Source organism: Octopus sinensis, linkage group LG2 (genome assembly GCF_006345805.1).
Source record: "Octopus sinensis linkage group LG2, ASM634580v1, whole genome shotgun sequence".
NCBI classification, from domain to species: Eukaryota; Metazoa; Mollusca; class Cephalopoda; order Octopoda; family Octopodidae; genus Octopus; species Octopus sinensis.
In genome coordinates this window covers 207,768,722-207,791,221 of record NC_042998.1, presented here as the reverse complement: position 1 = coordinate 207,791,221, position 22,500 = coordinate 207,768,722, and the positions used below count along the sequence as shown (strand labels likewise).

The window sequence follows — 22,500 nt, the reverse complement described above, 5'->3', positions numbered from 1 at the left end:
ATATATATATATATATATATGAGGCGATCCAACGAAGCTACACAAAGAAGATAGCCTCTATGCAGAATGTAAGCTACTGGGAAAGACTCAAGAGATTAAAATTATATTCTCTGGAGCGTAGGCGGGAAAGATATGCCATAATATACATCTGGAAGATCCTGGAGGGAAGTGTCCTGAACTTTGGCATCGAGAGTTACGCAAATGCCAGAACTGGGCGCCACTGCGTGGTGCCTAGGACTCCAAACCTGCCATCAAGATGTAGGACAAGATTCTGTGATAGCCTGGGCTTCCGAGGCCCACAGCTCTTCAATATCCTCCCGAAGAACCTGAGAGACCTGCATGGGGTGGATACAGATGTCTTTAAAATGAAGCTGGATCTCTTCCTGTCAGGTGTCCCAGATGAACCAACTTCACGGCAGGAGGGGCAGATGAGGGCAGCTGCATCGAACTCTCTCATGCACCAAATAGCAGTTGCTAGAAAGCCTCCATGAAGTGAAACCAAGTAGCAACACCAAATGGCGGTGCCCCAGCATGGCCACAGCTCATAAGCTGAAACTAGAATCAATCAATCAATCAATATAAATATATATATATATAGTCGTTCGGACTAAATTTGACAGTTTGAATGACATACAAAGGAAAGAATACACAAGATTACAACCAAAGATAAAGTATCTACATTATGGCTGGGGAATAAAAGTTTGCTCAAAATAGCCGCCCCCATCTTTTCATCAGAAACTGAAGACAGCTCTCCCTCACTTTATCCTTGAGAAGACCTTCAAACATCTCGTTGATCTTGGCCACCAGCTCGGCCTTGGTGTAGCAGAAAGAATGGTTGGTGTCTTGAGAGTGGATTTGGTAGACGGAAACTGAAAGAAGCCCGTCGTATATATGTATATGTATACATTGTGTGTGTGTGTATCTGTGTTTGTCGCCCTCACATCGCTTGACAACCGATGCTGGTATGTTTACGTCCCCGTAACTTAGCGGTTCGGCAAAAGCACCCGATAGAATAAGTACTAGGCTTACAAAGAATAAGTTCTGGGGTCGATTTGCTCGACTAAAAGCGGTGCTCCAGCATGGCCGAAGTCAAATGACTGAAACAAGTAAAAGAGGAAAAATCGTCAAGATGACCTTGTCACGCCTTACAACCTCTTCAGCTGTTACAGATTTCAAAAGGCCTTAACCAACGTGCATTTTGAGACCCGGCGCGAATCATAAGGGTACGAATAACTCTCTTCCAATATTCAAATGGCTTCCAGTCTCCATGAGATCTTCGTGTTTGTGGAGTACTCAGCCATTTGCAGTGGGTTTGGGGCGACTGAATGAGAAAGGCACAAGACTAGCCAGCTCTAAGGAACAGATACCGTTACAGAAGCTACGGAAGAGAGAGAGAGAGAGAGGAGAGAGAGAGAGAGAGACGAGACAGCCTGCCCGTGGGCCAGGGGCCAGCGTGCATCTGTTAGGGATCGAACGCCAGTCAGTCGTGTAGCTTGCCTCTTTCGTTATTGTTGTTTACACCCAAGCTATTCCTGATTGAACAGACGGGTCAACTCTGACAGAGCACATAGTAGTAGTAGTAGTAGTAGTAGTGGTGGTGGTGGTGGTGGTGGTGGTGGTGGTGGTGGTAGTAGTAGTGGTGGTGGTAGTAGTAGTAGTAGTTGTAGTGGTATGGGAACTACTGCTGTTGTAACAACACATCCCTGCATCCATCATCTGTTGGTGCTCCCCTAACCCTGGCGGCACTAGCGTAGCTAGAGCGTGTTCCACCCGGGGATGACCCTTCCTTCTGCCGCCCCCTAGACCCCACAAAAAATTACATATTGCCGACAACAAACTCAAAAGTGCCACCCCTTTAAAAGTGCCGCCCGGGACATACCGCCCCTACGCCACCCCTGCCCCCTCTTGATACGCTAGTGCCTGGCGGATGACAGTTTTGTGAAACTCGAGCGACAGTCCGCCAGCCCGTGGCTCTGTTTGGGTTGTTGGCACTGGTGAGGGTTTTATAAGGAAGAATTGCAAATCCTATCTCAGCCCCTTTCTGATTAAAACCAACCCCGCCTTTATCCGTGACCATCCATCCATCTTAGAGGTTAAGCAGAATTGCATTATCTGTGTCTCTTCTTTAATTAATCCTTTAGTATTTAAACCGGCCAAATCCGGTCAAAATATTTTGTTCAAACTGGCCACATCCGGCCTCTCGTACCTGTCCTACAATGTTATTTTTCATCCTTTGCTTGTTTCAGTCGCAAGACTGTGGCCATGCTGGGGCACTGCCTTGAGAAATTTTTAGTCGAATGAATCAGCCCCAGTACTTTTGTCTTTTGGTAAAGCCTGGTATTTATTCTATCGGACTTTTAGCCGAACCGCTAAGTTATGAGAACGTAAACATGCCAACACCGGTTGTCAAGCAACGATGGAACGCACACACACATATCTATCCCAGTCTTTCATCTTCTCCAAGAGAAACTTGTTTTCTGTCTCTGTTTCTTTCTCTTGTCTCTCTGTCTTTTTCTCATTCCGTAAAAACTTATTTGTTTATGCTTTGAAGAGAGCGGAAATCGAAAGAAGAGAAAGCGAAAAGGACAGAGAGAGCAGAAAGTGAAGGAGAGGAGAAAGTGAAAGATGTATGTATGTGTATATGAAATGGACGTGTGTGTGTGCGTGCGTGTGTGCGCGTGTGTTAAAGAGAGAGAAAGAGAGAGATACAGAGAGAAAGAAGGAGAGAGGAAGAGTGAGTGAGTGAGTGAGTGAGTGAGTGAGTGAGAGAGTGAAGGTGTCGTCATCGTATAAAATGCTTTATAAAATGCATAAGATTATAATGTTAAATTTTTGAAATGCAAATATGTGAATGAAAATTAAGTTTAGTTTGTAACCGAAAGAGTACTGAATCTTTTGATATGCCATACGTCAAAATCAGTAACTCGGTTTTGGAATGTATAAGGAATATATATACATACATACATACATATATATACATACATATATATATATATATATATATATATATATATATATAATATATATATTATATATATATATACGAGCAAAACGCCACCCATCCAATGGATGGTGCTGAGTTGTCAACCATTTAAACCAAATTTTCTCAAAACAACTTGTCCGAACGTCCCATGGGCCTCCCCTTTGATAAACACTGATTTAACCTAAATTTAAGATACCGTGCATTTTTCTCGCGTACGCGTAGTATCGATCGCAACAGCTGATGTACTTGCGCGTACAAATGCACGTTTCCACGGCTTTATCGATCGCGTTCTCACCTGGAATCGATTTTTGTAATTTTTTTCAAGACTTATGCACGCCCTGATACTGTCGGTATCTACATATCAAACTTGAGCGCAATCGGATGGAGGATGCCCGAGATCCTAGAAGACACAGACAGAACGGATTTTATATTATATATATATATATATATAATATATATATATATATATATATATATATATATATTATATATATAATATATATATATATATAATATATATATATATATATATATATATACAGCACAGACTGCTTTCAAACTGAAAGTGTTATCTCACATTACAATAGAGGCGTAATACTGAAATAGTGTAAGAGGTTACTCTAGGCTCGCATTAGGCAAGAAGTTGAAAAATTTTGGGGCTCATGACGCTGTATGGATCCTAAGCAAGGAATGCGTAAAATTTGAATGAAATCGGTTGTGCAGTTCTCGAGTTTTAGGAATTCAAACAGACAAACAGACACACAGAGACACACACATTCTCATCTTTATATATATAGATGACGGGCTTCTTTCAGTTTCCGTCTTCCAAATCAGCTCACACGGCTTTGGTCGGCTCGAGGCTATAGTAGGAGGCACGTGTTCAAGATGCCACGTAATGAGACTGAACCCGGAACCACGTGGCTGGAAAGCAAATTTCTTACCACACAGCCACGCCTGCGCCGACGTTAGGCTAAAAATAAACAACCACACAAATGAAATCTGAAGACTATGACATAATGCAGGATTAATTCGAAACAATGTGAATAAAGAAGCATCCCAGTTGACAGAGTAATCTGGGATCTTTTCGGTTTGAACGGCAGTTTTTTCTAGCGGTGTCATATGAAATTGTTACCCATAATTATGACCCTAGTATCGATCTATTGCATTTCAATCTGTTTTAGGGTTAGGGTTAGGGGTGGAGGGAAGGGTATCTTTTTTTCTTCAGAAATGTAAATAAACCCAATCTGTTTCTTAAACGAGGAACATATTCATACGGCAAAGAATGTTTTCACCTTAATAGACGTCATTGCTTGGTTGAAATTGCAGAAGAAAAAACAACAACAAATATCTTACAAACTATAGAATTTTCTCAATAAAGCCAAGAGAAAAAGATGTTTTATAAACACATTCTACCAAAGTGTTTAGTTACGTGGAAATTATTTTTAAAAACTGCCGGTCAAACTGAAAAGATCCGTAATCTGAATGCTAAACAGTTAAGATATCAGAGTATAATTCGAGGACGGCATGGCTGCTATTTCTAGCAAGACGAACGACCACGCCTGTAGCTAATAATAACAATGTGTTTTTCTCTTCTTAGTCAATTAAACAAAACTTTACAATGTTATAAATGAAATGTTTGTATACGCAGTAATATTGCTCGTAGGGGTTCAAATCGCGTCTAAATCCACTTCGTATCTTCTATCTTCCAAGATCAATATCATGACTACGAATCACGAATTGTAATCTTTTCTACTCTAGGCAACAGGTCCAAAATTTTGGAGGAAGGGGCCAGTCGATTAGACCGACCCCAGTATGCATCTGGTACTTAATTTATCGACCCCGAAAGGATGAAAGGCAAAGTCGACCTCACCGGGCGAAATGCTTAGCGTTATTTCGTTTGTTTACGTTCTCAGTACAAATTCCGCCGAGGTCGACTTTGCTTTTCATCCTTTCGGGGGTCTATAAATTAAGTACTAGTTGTGTACTGGGGTCAATCTAATCGACTGATTCCCTCCCCAAAAGTTTCGGGTCTTGTGCCTAGAGTAGAAAAGAAAATTCGTAGTGATTATAAAGCGGCGAGCTGGCAGAAACGTTAGCGCGCCGGGTGAAATGCTTAAGCGGTATTTCGACTGCTGTTACGTTCTGAGTTCAAATTCCGCCGAGGTCAACTTTGCCTTTCATCCTTTTGGGGTCGAAAAATTAAGTACCAGTTACGCACTGGGGTCGATATAATCGACTTAATCCGTTTGTCTGTCCTTGTTTGTCCCCTCTATGTTTAGCCCCTTGTGGGTAGTAAAGAAATAGGTATTTCGTCTGCCGTTACGTTCTGAGTTCAAATTCCACCGAGGTCGACTTCACCTTTCATCCTTTTAGGGTCGAAAAATTAAGTACCAGTTGCATACTGGAGTCGCTCTAATCGACTGGCCCCCTCCCCAAAATTTTCGGGCCTTGTGCCTAGAGTAGTTGTCAGAATTTTTAGCACACCGGACAAAATTCTTGGCGGCATTTCGTCTGTTTTTATATTCTGAGTTCATACACCACAGAGGTCGACTTTACCTTTTATCCTTGTGGGGTCGATGAAACAAGTACCAGCTGAGCATTGGGATCGATATAATCCACTTGACCTCTCATCTGAAGTTGCTAGCTCCGTGACAAGGTTTTGAACCAATATCTTAGATATGAAAAGTCCCTACGATGATTTCTTTCAGTAGAGGCACAACTTCCTTATTTTTGGTGTGAACAAAGAGCAAGAATTAGTGAGGTTCATTCGTTTCCCGAAGACAGAAGCAGCGTTGCTGAAGTGAAGTGATTTAAATAATGGACTTTGAGTCAAGCCTGGTTTGCCAATTACTACAGTTTGTTTTTAGCTCCGGCGGCCCCGTTCCCGTGACGTATAAGTGACCAAGATCCCAGCATCCCCTTTAAACGAGATTCTGGTCCGTTACAAGGGCACGGACAAGTCGATAATATCGACCCCACTACTTGAATGGTACTTATTTTATCGACTCTGTAGGGACGAAAGCTAAAGATGACCTCGGCGGGATTTGAACTCAGAACGAAAAGATCCGGAAGAAAGGTTGCTAAGTATTGTGTCCCACGTGTTAATGATTCTGCCAGCTCGTCGTCTTACTTACAACTTTGCCAGCAATTGAGTTAAAATAATTCTATTTGGTATTCAATAGTAAAAATGAAATAAGATAATTTATTTTAAAAATAATAAAAATTAAATAAAATAACGGAAACGTCTACGATTTGAACCGAGAACCACTCAATTGCCAGTTATACATGAAACAAAATAGTTTGGATGAAGAAAATTGGATGTAAAAAATATAGTTAATTTTGAATAACCAATGAGAATGTTTTAAATCATACCATGTGGCCACAAGATATAAGAAGCAGCAGTGATGTTCGGGATGTTTCGGCCAAAATCGAAACCAATCGGTTTATTGGGGAAGTTTAACTGCAAAGGTCAGAAAGAAAGGCCGACAGCTTTTAGGTATTAAACTAGTTCACAATTAGACTAATGTTGAAAGTTACGAACATGGATTTTATTAATCAACTATATTGCTCCCAAAAGAAACGCCATCATTTTTCTGTGTTTAAAATAATTTCGTGTGGTTGTATGATCTGCCAGCAGTGTTTAGATACTTATACCCCAACTAATGACTCTCCATTTCCGTGTCCGGACTGTAAGAGGAATGCTTATGTTAACAACGATGATACCTGGCTAACCTGGGTGCCAGCAAGCAAACTGGGAAACCAAGTTTCAAGGAAACCATTTCATATTGTTAATCAGGCGTTTCTGAGGGGCCAGGGTCAATCCTGCGTCTACCTTCCGGATATGCGATCAATAAAAACAGATGAGATCACCGAGGCCTTCAGTCTTGTGTCCTTGAATCCAAATAATCAAACCCAGCATTGTAGAGATCTTTGCAGAAACTTTTTCCCCAGTGCTGTACTTAACACTGATCCTGGAATTTACCCCTGGAGCGTAAAATCTAAAGGCTGTCGATGGGAGCGCCGAAATATCTTAACTAGTGATAGCGACAGGGACTGTGCTTTCTCTGATCTCACCGTCAGCGCTGACGGCAGCATTATTGCAACCGATGTGTCGAATTGTAAAATTAAGAAGTTTACTCCTTACGGCCAGTTGTGTGGTTTTGTGAATCTGGCTGACTATCCGGCCCGCATCGACATCTACTCAAACGTCGAGGTCATTACAACTATTCAGAACTGTTGTAAGTTATTAATCATACGACACGTCGGCGTTATGAAAATCGAAAAGGTTATTAAGACTTCAAAGTGTTACACTGCAATAGCTTGTCTGCGAGACCTTAATCAACTTATTTGTTCGACAATGTATTGGAAACCTAGTCTGGATATTATTGATATTAAGGGCAACATACTGAGAACTTTCACGAGTGACAATTTTTCCTGTGGTCTACAATGGCCTGATTACCTGGCAGTGACTAACATGTGGAATGTTCTGATATCTGATATGGGACAAAACCAATTGATATCACTTGATATCACATCTGGAGAAATCAAGTTCGTCTATAAAAGAAACGAACACGGCGGTAAGTGCGCCCTCACTGGAGTAGCAGTCGATCAGTATGGACGAATATACGTTGCTGACCGTTTGAATTGCGAAATAATTCGTTTGTCTCCAAATGGTCAACTGGAAAAGACGTTCCTCACCGAAGTCGATGGAATATTACGTCCACAAGGAATAACTATTTCGGAATCGGGTAATCTCGTGGTAGCTGAGAACTCGGTACAATCAGCTATCAAGTTCTATTCGTTGTACTAAACGATTTTGCACAAAAAAACAAAAAAGATATTTTTAAGACTTTATAAAACAGTTTTCCTTTTATTTAGAGACCCAGAAATTTTAACGTGTTAATTTATAAATTTAAACTTTTAAATTTTTTGTGGGTGTATGTTAGAATAATCTGCGTCTGGAATTATATGTGCAAGCAAAGCATATTAAAAACCAAACGCTTTGGATGTGTGTTTCTTTTTTCTGATTTGTTAACTTTTTGTTGTTTTGAGTATTTTCTTCCGCATTGAAATTAATCTATTCCCTCTCCCACCTCTTTAATGTGAGACAAAATTAAAAATAAAGCTTGAATTTTGATTTTGTGCAAAAGCCAATTTAACTTGTATTTTAGAACATTTTGCTACAATATATAAACTGCAAACTTACTATACTTGCCCAGACATTTCCATTAATTAAACAAAGCTCAGTAAAGAATCTCTGGTATTTTACAGAAGCTAGATGATTCCTTTTAAAATAAATCTTCAAAGTTCGAAATATTTGACATTTCACACCCGATTATTTTATAATAAAATCATTAAATTCATTATTTTGGTCAAAATAAAATTAAACGAATTGAAACTCTATAAAATATCGTATTGTTTCCCTCCCCCCCCCTTAGCGTGTGTATATAAATACCAGTTATTGTTCAAGCTTTAAGACTCCTTTCAAAACCATTTATGAAAAATCGTTAATTAAATATTTCTCATCACTAAACGAAATACAAGGTTATGTTCAATATTAAGCTGTATTTCTACAAATAAAAGAAAATAGTATTTCTATTTGATATTTTAAACCAGACTTATTTTGGAGTTTATCAAACTTCAGGTTTGTCCAATTCTGTTATCGCATGTGGTATATCGGGTTTTATGTATCACGCAGTTTGATAATTTTTCACTTAAATACATCGTTGTTGCTATAAACGGTTATACATTATCGACCATCTTCTAAAACTAGACGTTATTCGCAGGAAATACTCTTTTACTCTTTTACTTGTTTCAGTCATTTGACTGCGACCATGCTGGAGCACCGCCTTTAGTCGAGCAAATCGACCCCGGGACTTATTCTTTGTAAGCCCAGTACTTATTCTATCGGTCTCTTTCGCCGAACCGCTAAGTGACGGGGACGTAAAGACACCAGCATCGGTTGTCAAGCAATGCTAGGGGGACAAACACAGACGCACAAACATACATGCACACACATATATACGACGGGCTTCTTTCAGTTTCCGTCTACCAAATCCACTAATAAGGCATTGGTCGGCCCGGGGCTATAGTAGAAGACACTTGCCCAAGATGCCACGCAGTAGGACTGAACCCAGAACCATGTGGTTGGTAAGCATGCTACTTTATTTTATATAATTTGCCACTAGGGCAGCACACAGAGTAGATGGTAGCATTTTGTTGAAATAGAATATACCAAATCTGGATAATTACTGCATATGCTTATATTCTTTGTACAATTTCACTTGGGACAACACGAAACGTTAAATGCCATTTCGTTTGGGATTCTAATGTTTAAGTTCTGCAAGTTCCTCAGTCATTACATTCTTCTTTAAAAAAACACAAGGTTGATCTTAATTTTAAAAATACTTCTTTAATTTATCTTCCGTAAATTAATTTCCAAGGGTCCAGAGACCGATCTACAAATGGCTGAAGTGCTAGATGCTAGTTCATATCCACTGTATAGCACCATTTAATACCTATGGACAACACGAATATCTCATCTTCTTTATCATTTTCGTTGTCTGTAGGATCCATATATTGGCAAGTTCCACTACTGGAAACAGGAGTAGCACTTTGAAGAAACTCATCTTTGAGATCAGTTTATGAGATTCGCGAGCAAGTCTGATCCGACAGCTGATACTATGCTTTTACTAATTGTTGTGGGTCATTATGGAGTGTTTCGGACCGACATGGAGCCTCTCTCGGCCCTCTCGCATTCGATCCAGCAGATAATCGAGAAAGTAAGCGACAGCTAAAATGTGAGAGAGACTGGGGCTGTTTTCATTTTCAGCTGAGTAAACTAGGGGAACGTGAAAAGATGATGTACCTTTTCTGAAAGAGACAAAGCATCGCCTGGTTCAGAAATCGAACCGACGACCTTACGGTCATGAACCAAACACTCTTAACTACCAGGCCATACACCTTCAACCGCATCAAATAGGTGATGTGCTCAATTATGGTCTCCGTTATCACATGGGAGCACAACATCGTTCCAAAGTATAGGAAATCGACGGTAAGTCTTGGTTTTTGGAATTTTATTCACTTTTGATGGTGGCAGAAATAACTGTTGCAGAATTTTTAAATTTTATCTTTTATTTCAGTCATTAGGCTGCGGCCATGCTGAGGCACCGCCTTGAAGAACTTTTAGTCGAATGAATCGACCCCAGGACATTTACTTTTCAAGCCTGGTACTTATTTTGTAAATCTTTTTTGGCCAGGTCACGAGGACAAACCCGAACACACGCACATACGACGGGCTTCTTTCAGTTTCCGTCTACCAAGTCCACCCACAAGGCTATGACTGATCTAGGGCTTTAGTAGAAAACATTTGCTCAAGGTGCCACGCAGTGGGACTGAACCCGGAACTATGTGGTTGGTGAGCAAGCAACTTACCACACAGCCACTCTTGCGCATATAGCTACTTATCTATATATAAAATCTTAAGTCTCATTAGTGTGTCCCACCTGGTGTGTAATTGTCGCAGTCAGATTTTGTTAAAGGACCAACACGGAAACCATTCTGTTGAGTAAATAAATCGTTTGTTAATTGTTCAATCGTTAATTACTTCCACACGCAGCTCAAGAAATACATTTTCATTCATCTGCAGCTACCATGACTACCACCACAACAACAACAATATAACCCACGGCAATGGTATATGTAAGATTGGGATGCCAGCTGCATCAACCATACAGAATCCAAACAGATACCACATGACCTCGCTCTAGATACTCTAACAACTCCGCCATTTCCCTGCCCTGCCCTCAGGGCTCTTTTTAAGATCCCGAAATGGTAAAAGACAAGGTTGACCGGCGGAGGTAACGAATACGTACACCACCCGTTTTCGGCGTAACATATACCCGAACCCTAAACGGCACAAATTAAATATAGAGGTCCCGACGCGTCGACGTAACGATGTTTTTACAATGCACACTGGTTAGGGTCTAGGGTTAATTTTAGGGTTATGTAGATGCATCGAGACTTAATTAAGTTGTACCCCATAAACACTGGGTGTTCGTATTTACTTTCGCCGGTTGACCTTGGTGGAATTTGAACTCTCGTTGCAGATAATCGAAACGAATCTAAATAGCGCGCGCGCGTGCACGCGCAGACACACATACACACACACACATACATACATACATATATACACACACACATACATACACACACGCACATATACATAATATAAAGGCGGCGAGCTGGCAGAATCGTTAGCACGCCGGGCGAAATGCGTAGCCGTATTTCGTCTGCCGTTACGTTCTGAGTTCAAATTCCGTAGAGGTCGACTTTGCCTTTCATCCTTTCGGGGTCGATTAAATAAGTACCAGTTACGCACTGGGGTTGATATAATCGATTTAATCCGTTTGTCTGTCCTTGTTTGTCCTCTCTGTGTTTAGCCCCTTGTGGGTAGTAAAGAAATAGGTATTTCGTCAGCCGCTACGTTCTGAGTTCAAATTCCGTAGAGGTCGACTTTGCCTTTCATCCTTTCGGGGTCGATTAAATAAGTACCAGTTACGCACTGGGGTTGATATAATCGATTTAATCCGTTTGTCTGTCCTTGTTTGTCTTCTCTGTGTTTAGCCCCTTGTGGGTAGTAAAAAAAATGTGTAGCCGTATTTCGTCTGCCGTTACGTTCTAGGTTCAAATTCCACTTTGCCTTTCCTCTTCTCGGGGGTCGATAAATTAAGTACCAGTTACGCACTGGGGTCGATGTAATCGACTTAATTTGCTTGTCCGTCCTTGTTTATCCCCTCTGTGTTTAGCCCCTTGTGGGTCGTAAAGAAATAGGTATTTCGTCTGCCGCTACGTTCTGAGTTCAAATTTCGCCGAGGTCGACGTTGCCTTTCATCCTTTCGGGCTCGATAAATTAAGTATCAGTTGTGTAATGGGGTCGATCTAATGGACTGGCCCCCTCCCCCCAAATTTCGGGCCTTGTGCCTAAAGTAGAACATATATGTATATATATATGTATATATATATCGTGTTGATTGAGACTTTGTCCAGCCCGGCGGCTTATGTACTTACATGGAGACATAGATACGTATACACAAATAGATCTGTCTACTTACGTGCGTGAATATATGTAGTCTATCTATCTAATTATATATATATATATATATATATGAAAGAGAGAGGGAGATGTGTATATATGGCGTGTGCGTGCATGCGCGCGAATACTCACAAAGAGACCCAATTATAACAGCGTTAATCGATCTCTAAAGAAATTGTTTTGGCTGACCTCATTTAGCGTTGCAGTTAACGAACTTTCATTGCAATCTCGTTCATAAATATCTTCTGTCCCCCGTAATCCATGATAAACTAGAAACTTTTACAAATCTCCCCCATCTCTCTCTCTCTCTCGGGTTAAAATAGCGGCGACAAGTCTCCTGAAAGTGATCAGCGTTGCGGTGATGACCTATAAGGTATTGAGACAATTTTAATCTACAGAGTAATTAACGTTTGAAAAACTTTCCGCTAATCCTTCCTTACTTGACATATAAGTATCCCAATTTAATATTTTCACCTTCCATTTTGTCGTCGTTCATTAAGTTTTAAATTAGAGAAATAAATGTTGATTCCGATAGAAGACGCTGACGAGTAGCAGTTAGATTTTAAGTTCCAGCTTGTTCCGCCTGAAGGCAAGTTAATCGATGATATTATTCTGTCTTCTATGATAGATCATTAATGCGGATTCTTGGAATTAATTGAATAACGACCTTATCATCCCAAACATTCACTTTAATAAGCAGAAATGAGCTGACGAATAACATTATTATTATTATTATTATTATTATTATTATTATGGTGTTCGTTTTTGCGATAGAAACAAAACAAGCTCTCAAGTGAATTTGTTTTGTTCTGTAATTTTCTTTTCATAGCTTTTGGAAACTTTGCTGAATTGATATAGAATTTCCTCCTTAGTACGGAGCTCTAATTCTAATAAATAGAAATTCTATAGACTAATATTCGTCCCATTTCTAACTGGATGGAAGAACACAACATGGAAAAGAAAAACCCTGAGATAGCAACTTAATGCAATGTTCCTTATAAGATCGGTTCATTAAACTCATCTAAAGGTTTCCATTTTTGTCGTGATGCCAGAGGAAACGAATGGAAATTCACAGAAAACTTAATGGGACGTTTGTTATAAACAGCACCGCGCTGCTGCTCATTCTTGTGGTAAACATTTCTAAGGAATTAGATTAGGTCGGTGGAGGTTGAGTGTATTTGTTGACGATGCAGTGCATTCGGTACAAATGTACTAATAACGCTGTTGGATGAACGATATGGGGCGAAAACTGTAATCGTTTATTGGTTTAAATCAATGAACTGCGGCCATGCTGGTGCATTGTCTTGTAGGTTTCGGTCGAACAAATCGACCCCAATTATTTTTACTTCATTGTATCTTTGCAGCTAACCGCTGATAAATTAACACCGGTTGTCAAGCTGGTGTGTGTGAAAGGATGCGAGGGGGGGAGAACGATTGCAGACACACATACACAGGTAGACATATATATATATATATATATATATATATATTTGTACTTGTTTCAGTCATTCGACTGCGGCCATACTGGAGCACCACCTTCAGTCGAACAATTCGACCCCAGGACTTATTCTTTGTAAGCCTAGTATTTATTCTATCGGTTTTTCATCAAGCTACTAAGTTACGGGGACGAAAACACACCAACATCGGTTATCAAGCGATGATGGACACACACACACACACACACATACACACGCATATATATATATATATATATATATATATATATATATATACATACATATATATGCGATGGGCTTCTTTCAGTTTCCGTCAACAAAATCCACTCACAAGGCTTTGGTCGGCCTGAGGCTATAGTAGAAGACACTTGCACAAGGTGCCATGCAGTGGGACTGAACCTGGAACCATGTGATTGGGAAGTAAGCTTCTTGCCATACAGCCACGCCCTATATATTTATTTTTTTAAAGCCTGGTCCTTATTCATTCGGTCTCATTTGCTGATTCTGCTGTGTTACGGGGATGTAAACAAACTATCACCGATTGTCAAGCGGTGGTGGGAGGACACGCGCACACTGCATTTATTTATTTACGACAGGCTTCCACACAGTTTCCATCTACCAAATTAACTCAGACGACATTGGTCGGCCCAGAGATTTAATAGAAGCTACCTGCTGTACAATGGGATTGAACCTGAAACCATCTGGCTGCAAAACGAGCTCCTTAACCATATAACTATGCCTCTGATTTACAATATTTCCATCTATCTTTAGTTTTTAACTCCTTTATAAACTTAGCGGTTGAGTTCATCCATTCACATCAAAATTATATTGCTATCTGTTTTGTTTCAGGCTCATGATCAAAGACAATCCAAATGTGACCATCTCATATAATTCAGTGTTTTTTAACGACGTGTTGGTGTGTCTGGAGCAACGTGGTCGCAGTTTAATAAGAAAACAGTGAAGCCATAAGTAGGAGAGGAAGACGAGAGGAAATAACGGCTAAGATGCAATAAAGTTGGGAAATGAGAAAAAATAAAGTGAATCGATATAGAACGCAATAAAGGTAATGGAGTAGGTTTAATTTTCTGTGGTAGGTTGGGGGGAGATGTAATTTTTGTTTTTTAAAATCATGGATATGAAGGCTTTGAAGTTTGGCGAGTAATCCCTCGCCACAACGCGGTTCACCTATCGCGGTTTATTATTTAAGCTTATGCTGATTCCACCATGGTGGTGTTTTTGCATTTATAATAAAATAAATATATATACACAGGAGTGGCTGTGTGGTAAGTAGCTTGCTTACCAACCACATGGTTCCGGGTTCAGTCCCACTGCGTGGCATCTTGGGCAAGTGTCTTCTGCTATAGTCCCGGGCCGACCAATGCCTTGTGAGTGGATTTGGTAGACGGAAACTGAAAGAAGCCTGTCGTATATATGTATATATATATGTATGTGTGTGTATATTTGTGTGTCTGTGTTTGTCCCCCTAGCATTGCTTGACAACCGATGCTGGTGTGTTTACGTCCCCGTCACTTAGCGGTTCGGCAAAAAGAGACCAATAAAATAAGTACTGGGCTTACAAAGAATAAGTCCCGGGGTTGATTTGCTCGACTAAAGGCGGTGCTCCAGCATGGCCGCAGTCAAATGACTGAAACAAGTAAAAGAGTAAAAGAGTATATATATATATATATAGGTGAGAAAGTTGGTGTGTGAAAGCACGTGGTTAGATATATAGAAAATAGAAAAGAGTGAAAAAACTACAGAAGGCTTGTTTTATAAGGTTAAAGAATATATTTAAGTTGTTATGTTAGAAGAACGTTATAAAATGTTTTCATACAGTAACATGTATGAAAAAATTTTATAACATTCTTCTGACATAACGACTTAAATATAATCTTTAACCTTATAAAACAAGCCTTCTGTAGTTTTTTCACTCTTTTCTATTTTCTATATATATATACATACACACAGAGTACAGTACTGTTTCTACTTCGGATTTTCACCAATCGCGGTGGGTTTGGAACGTAACACCTGCGATAGTCGAGGGATTACTGTATAGAAAAGTTTTCAATTTTTTTTTAAGTTTTAAAAAGTTTAAGGACGTATTAAAGGTTTGGATAACGAAGTAGGTATAAATGGATAAACGGTAGACAGGTGGATAGACAGACAAATGAATCGATAGATATGTTTCTTTATTAGCCACACAGGGCTGAACACAGAGGGGACAAATTACAAAGTAGAGCTTTTCTTTTGGAGGACAAGAAAAGAAAAGGGGTGGGTGGGTGTGTTTTCGATCAAAAGGGATTGTAAAAAAAAAGAAAAAAGAAAAAGAACGATCAATAGGGATCGTGTATCACAGAAATGTCATGATCTAAAGTGTAAAGGGGGAAACAGATAAGGCTTATCCGTGGAGAGAAAAGCTTACAGAAAAGACCACGGTAACTTCGGTCAATAATGTCATAGATAGATAGATAGCTGATGGATGGGTTGATTGATAGAGAGATAGATAGATAGTTCAGTATGCAGATAGGGTAGATAGTAAGCCATTCATGTGGTGTTGGAGTGAGCCCCGTTTTGGGGTGTTGTGGCTAACTTTTTAGCGCTTTCAAACCGCTGTATCTTATCCTATTTTGTTCTATTTTCTTTTACTAAAGTGTATTTGGTGCGTCTTTATACAATGAGATTTCTCACATCGTACGACAGGGTTTTGGATTCAGAATGTAAAGGGAAATATTTTTCCAGGACCGTAACTACATTTGCCATTAGAAATGAAATATTTCTAAAAGTTGGAAAGTTATGGAGTGATATGTATTACATTATACGGTTGAAATTTCGGAGCACCATATGCTGATTTTAAATTTGGAAGAGAGAAAGCAAACACTGCGATATATTTGATCTGTTGTTTCACCATTGTTGACAACAATTCATTGTTGCTGAAACTCAACTGATTCCGATATTCATTGAAAATTCGTCTACCCTAACACAAACATCTTACCTGGAACTGCAGCTGTCGCTTTCTCTGCGTTTAATTCCAGAAAGTTGAAATGTCTGAACCAAACTTGCATAAATAACAAACATAACTACCAAGCATATTTCGACTTGTTTCAAAATATCTTGGTTATTCCTGCACAAATAGTTGGAAGTGCGCATAAACTCAAGGAAGAAGAAAATTGCAAGTTGTAAAAAGAATGCCGTACCCTGAGGAAAACCACCTCAAAAGAAACAGTCGTAAAAGCTTACCCGTGGGCCGGCTTTACTGAGCGCTGTAATCAATCCTGCGGCATCTACCGCTGGGCATATCACGTAGTCGGTTCGATATAATCGATTATAGCATCCCCCAAGGTTTGTCGACTTGTCTCTGTTAGAATTCATTAATGTTGTCTTTAAAGCGACGAGGTACCAGAATCGTATGCACGCCAGGCATTTCGTCCGTCTCTGCGTTTTGAGTTCAAATTCCGCCGAAGTCAATTTTGCCTTTAATCAAAAGTTTAAAGGCAAAATTGACCTCGGTCGATAAAATAAGTACAAGTTGAACACTGGAGTCAATGTAATCGACTTACCCCCTCCTCCTTCTGAAATTGCAGGCCTTGTGCCAGAATTTGAAACTTATTATTATTATTATTATTATCATTATCATTATTATTATTATTGCGGCGAGCTGACAGAAACTTTAGCACGCCGGGCGAAATGCGTAACCGTATTTCGTCCGCCGTTACGTTCTGAGTTCAAATTACGCCGAGGTCGACTTCGTCTTTCATCCTTTCGGGGGTCGATAAATTAAGTACTAGGTACGCACTGGGGTCGATGTAATCGACTTAATCCGTTTGTCTGTCCTTGTTTGTCCTCTCTGTGTTTAGCCCCTTGTGGATAATAAAGAAATAGGTATTTCGCCCGTTGCTACGTTCAGAGTTCAAATTCTGCCAAGGTTGACTTTGCCTTTCATCCTTTCAGGATCGATAAATTAAGTACCCGTTGCGTACTGAGGTAGATTTAATCCACTGGCCACCTTCCTCAAAATTTCAGACTTCGTACCTATAATAGTATTATTATTATTATTATTAATAAAAGACTCCGCCGGTTACGACGACGAGGGTCCCAGCTGATACGATCAACGGAACAGCTTGCTCGTGAAATTAACGTGCAAATGGCTGAGCATTCCACAGACACGTGTACCCTTAACGTAGTTCTCGGGGATAATCAGCGTGACACAGAGAGTGACAAGGCTGACCCTTTGAAATACAAGTACAACTCATTTTTGCCAGCTGAGTGGACTGGAGCAACGTGAAATGAAGTGTCTTGCTCAAGGACACAACGCGTCGCCGGGAATCGAACTCACAACCTTACGATCATGAGCCGAATGCCCTAACCACTAAGCCACGCGCCTCACTTATTATTATTATTGATTATAAAGTTAACAATATTGTTAGTTCTGACAGTTTTGTCTCTGAATTTTCCCATGACACGGACACGGGAGATTGGCAAGTCACCTTAATAACCGCAACAATAACACATGATACGCTGATCGGATAAAACACGTGACCGGAAATAATATAATTTTTCTCATTTATTAACGGAACTATTCCAGTGTGATTTAGATTGGCAAACAAAATTAACTGTTGCTAATGACTGACAAAAAAATGAATTTTATCCGCCGCATCCGCCTTGTATCATCTGTTCTGTCACGTGGTATGCACACAATGAAACAATCCACAACGAGATTGGTTGAGGAATATATGAAGGCGGCGGTGGGGAGAGATGTCATCGATCATATTGTTTCTGGCTCACCAGACTTGACTAAAATTTGATATGTTAGCGGCCACCATGAAAAGAATTGGTTATTTTATGCTCTGGAAACTCTGATAGCTTTCTTTCGAAAGCTTAGAGAGAGAGAAAAAAATATTAATTAATATTAAATAATTAATGAACGGTGGCTCGGCTTCAGACACACACACCCACAAAACCGAAAAAAATAGTGGGCGAAGTGCGCATATTTTGGATGTGATTTTTTTTTTACAGATAAACAAAATGAAGATCGAACGAGAAAATAAAGAAGAAAAATAAAATAAAATAGTCGCACGCGTAGCCTTGTGGTAAAATGCTTGCTTTCTAACAGCGTGGTTCTGGTTTCGGTCCTACTGCGTGGCACCTTAAGCAAGTGTCTTTTGCTAAAACTGTGGAGCCGACCAAAGACTTATGAGGGGATTTGGTAGAGAGAAGTGAAAGAAGCCCGTCGTATATATATATATATATATATATATATTATATATATATATATAATATATATATATGCATATATATATATATATATATATATATATATATAATATATATATATATATATGTTTGTGTGTCTGTGTTTGTTTCCCCACCAACGCTTGACAATCGATGCTAGTGTGTCTCCGTTCCCGTAACTTAGCGGTTCGGCAAAAGAGACCGATAGAATAAGTACTACGCTTACGAAGAATAAGTCCTGAGGTCGATTTGTTCGACTAAAAAGGCGGTGCTCCAGCATGGCTGCAGTCAAATGACTGAAAAAGTAAAAAAAAAAAAAAACAGAGATAAAATGCGCCAGCGCGGCTGAGCGCTAAAATGTTTGCTTCCTAACCAAATGGTTCCGAGTTCAATCACTACGTGGCACTTTGGACGAGTGTGTTATACTACAGCCTTGGGGGCGATCAAAGCCTTGTGAGTGGATTGACTAGATAAATAGACAACCCAGGTTGTGAAGCAACGGTAGGGACACGTTATATATATACACACAGTTTGTTGTCCCACTACTGCTCCAAAACCGGTGTTGTTTTATTTACGTCCTCGTAACAGTGGTTCGGCAAAAGAGACGATAGAATAAGTAGCTAAACTAAACTGGTTCTCCGTCGCTTACGACGACGAGTGTCCCAGATGATCCGATCAACGGACCAGCCTATTCGTGAAATTAACGTGAAAGTGGTCGAGTACTCCACAGACACACGTACCCAGGGAGATTGAATATGACAGAGAATGTGACGCGGCTGGGCCCTTTTGAATTACAGGCTCAACTCATTTTTCCCAGCTGAGTGGACTAGAGGAATGTGAAGTAAAGTGCCTTGCTCAAGGTCACAATGCGTCACCCGGAATTGAACTCATGACCTTACGATCGTGGGCCGAATGTCCTAAGCATTAAGCCACGCACTTTCGCAGAATAAGTACCACAAAATATGTACAGGGGGTGGATTCGTTCAAATAAACCGTCGAAGAGGTGCTCCAGCATGGCCAGTCCAATGACTGAAACAAATCAAGGATAAACGATACGTTACCAAAGATCTGTAGAGATAGGCGCAGGAGTGGCTGTGTGGTAAGTAGCTTGTTTACCAGCCACATGGTCCCGGGTTCAGTCCCACTGCGTGGCACCTTGGGCAAGTGTCTTCTACTATAGCCTCGGGGCGACCAAAGCCTTGTGAGTGGATTTGGTAGACGGAGACTGAAAGAAGCCCGTCGTTTATATATATATATATATGTGTGTGTTTGTGTGTGTGTGTTTGTGTGTCTGTGTTTGTCCCCTAGCATTGCTTGACAACCAATGCTGGTGTGTTTATGTCCCCGTTACTTAGCGGTTCGGCAAAATAGACCGATAGAATAAGTACTGGGCTTACAAAAGAATAAGTCCCGGGGCCGAGTTGCTCGATTAAAGGTGGTGCTCCAGCGTGGCCGCAGTCAAATGACTGAAACAAGTAAAAGAGTAAAAGAGTAAAGAGTATTTATCGACTTCATCTCTGGTGGAATGGTAAAGCGAGTCTTTTAGAATATGGGTCTTCAGCATTCCTAATTCTTTTAAAAGAACCTCTCCAGGCTCCGCATTCCTTTTATTTCCTCACCTTAGAAATGATTAAATATTTTTTTTCTCACTCACCTGCCTTAATATCGGAAAATTTGTGAAAAATCAAAAACAAGATTTTGTTTCTTTTTGTATTACAATAATTTTTTTCAATTAAAAGAAATCCTTTTTTTTTTTTTTGCCGTGTCATATTCCAGAACGATAAATCTAATTGTCTGCAGAGAGAAATTTCAGTGTCTTTACTTCAAACGTTATTAGATTCCAGTGACACCTCCTTTATGGCTATCTTTCGTTTCCATATACTTTATGTCCGTCAGCAATTTTTGTTCAACATTTCAAACGTACGTACCTTCAATAAAATGTATCTTGAATTAACTCTTTACTCTTTTACTCTTTTACTTGTTTCAGTCATTTGACTGTGGCCATGCTGAAGCACCGCCTTTAGTCGAGGAAATCTACCCCAGGACTTATTCTTTGTAAGCCTAGTACTTATTCTATCGGTCTCTTTTGCCGGACGTAAACACGCCAGCATCGGTTGTCAAGCGTTGTTGGGGGACAAACACAGACACACAAACATATACACATATACACACACACATATATATATATATATATATATATATATATATATATATATACAGTTAATCCAAACAAGAAAACACAGAAAAAAAGAGAAAAAAACACAGCAACGCGAGGACGTGGAACAATTAAAGTATTATTTGACGCTCAGGAAAGAAACGGGCTTCAATCAGTTTCCGTCTGCCAAATCCACCGACAAGGATTTGGTCGGCCCGAGGCTATAGTAGAAGACACTTGCCCAAGGTGTCACGCAGTGGAACTGAACCCGGAACCATGTGGTTCGTAAGCAAGCTACTTACCACACAGCCACTCCTGCACCTTAAGGTGAGCAAAATAATCATACTTGATTAGTTTTCTAATTATAAATTAACATTTTTTAAAAAGATTTTTGGTAAAATTCCCGTATTGTGAAGATGGTCAACAGTCGTTTCTATCAGATTAAATTTCATGTAACTCAATGCGGATGCGACACAAAGGGGAGATAAACGACTGAATAAACATTTCGACGTTTTCGCCCTTAGTTATCTTTCCTTTTATTTTTTACTTGTTTCAGTCATTAGACTGCGGTCATATTGGAGCAACGACCTGAAGAATTTTTAGTTGACTGAATCGACCCCAGTACTTACTTATTTTAAGAGGTGGCACCTCTGCTACTGCAGCTTTTCCTAGCCAGGGTGCTCTTGTGGCTGCATTTCCCAGGTGCCTGGGTTGATCTCAAAGCTCTTCAGTGAGGCCTTCAGTGTATCTTTGAAGCGCATATATACCTATTCTTTACTACCCACAAGGGGCTAAACATAGAGGGGACAAACAAGGACAGACAAACGGATTAAGTCGATGACATCGACCCCAGTGTGTAACTGGTATTTAATTTATCGACCCCGAAAGGATGAAAGGCAAAGTTGACCTCGGCGGAATTTGAACTCAGAACGTAAAGACAGACGAAATACTGCTAAGCATTTCGCCCGGCGTGCTAAAGTTTCTGCCAGCTCGCCGCCTTATATACATCCACACATATATACATCCACACGCATATATACATCCACACACATCTACATATATATACACATCTACACATCTACACACACACAGACACACACACCACATGCACACACACACACACAAATATATATATATCTATATATATAATATATATATATATATATATATATATATATTATACACACATACACACATCTACATGTATGTAGATACAACATACACATATCTATATACATAAATATGTAATTGTGTTCGTCTGTGTGCGTATTTGGAGTTACTCTAACTCCTCCCACACAGTCTAACTGATTTTAATGAGTTTTGGTACATAGGCAGATCACATGCCCTGAAATTCATATAAAGCCGGAATTTTTTGAAAACTCGACAATGCTCATTTGGCATCGGTTTTTGTGTGCTCAACCGGCCGTTTGAATGGAAATTCCCATAACATGTTATTTTTCCTGCAGCTTTTGCATTTTTTTTGCCCGATTTTGATGAAAATCGATGAAAGAGCAAGGCCCGTGGCAGTGAGTTGATGTCAGTATATGGCGTTGACAAAAAATTGACAATTACGCCTGAGCAG

General features: G+C 39.9%; 1 long non-coding RNA gene across 1 annotated transcript in view; it reads left to right on the top strand.

Moving 5' to 3' along the window:
• Positions 1-6,099, top strand: part of LOC118762380 — a 22,017-nt gene extending 15,918 nt beyond the window's left edge. Inside the window, exon 3 of the long non-coding RNA XR_004998124.1 lies at positions 6,047-6,099. This is a non-coding gene — a long non-coding RNA (uncharacterized LOC118762380). The remainder of the gene's footprint in view (positions 1-6,046) is intronic.
• Positions 6,100-22,500: the final 16,401 nt, after the last annotated feature.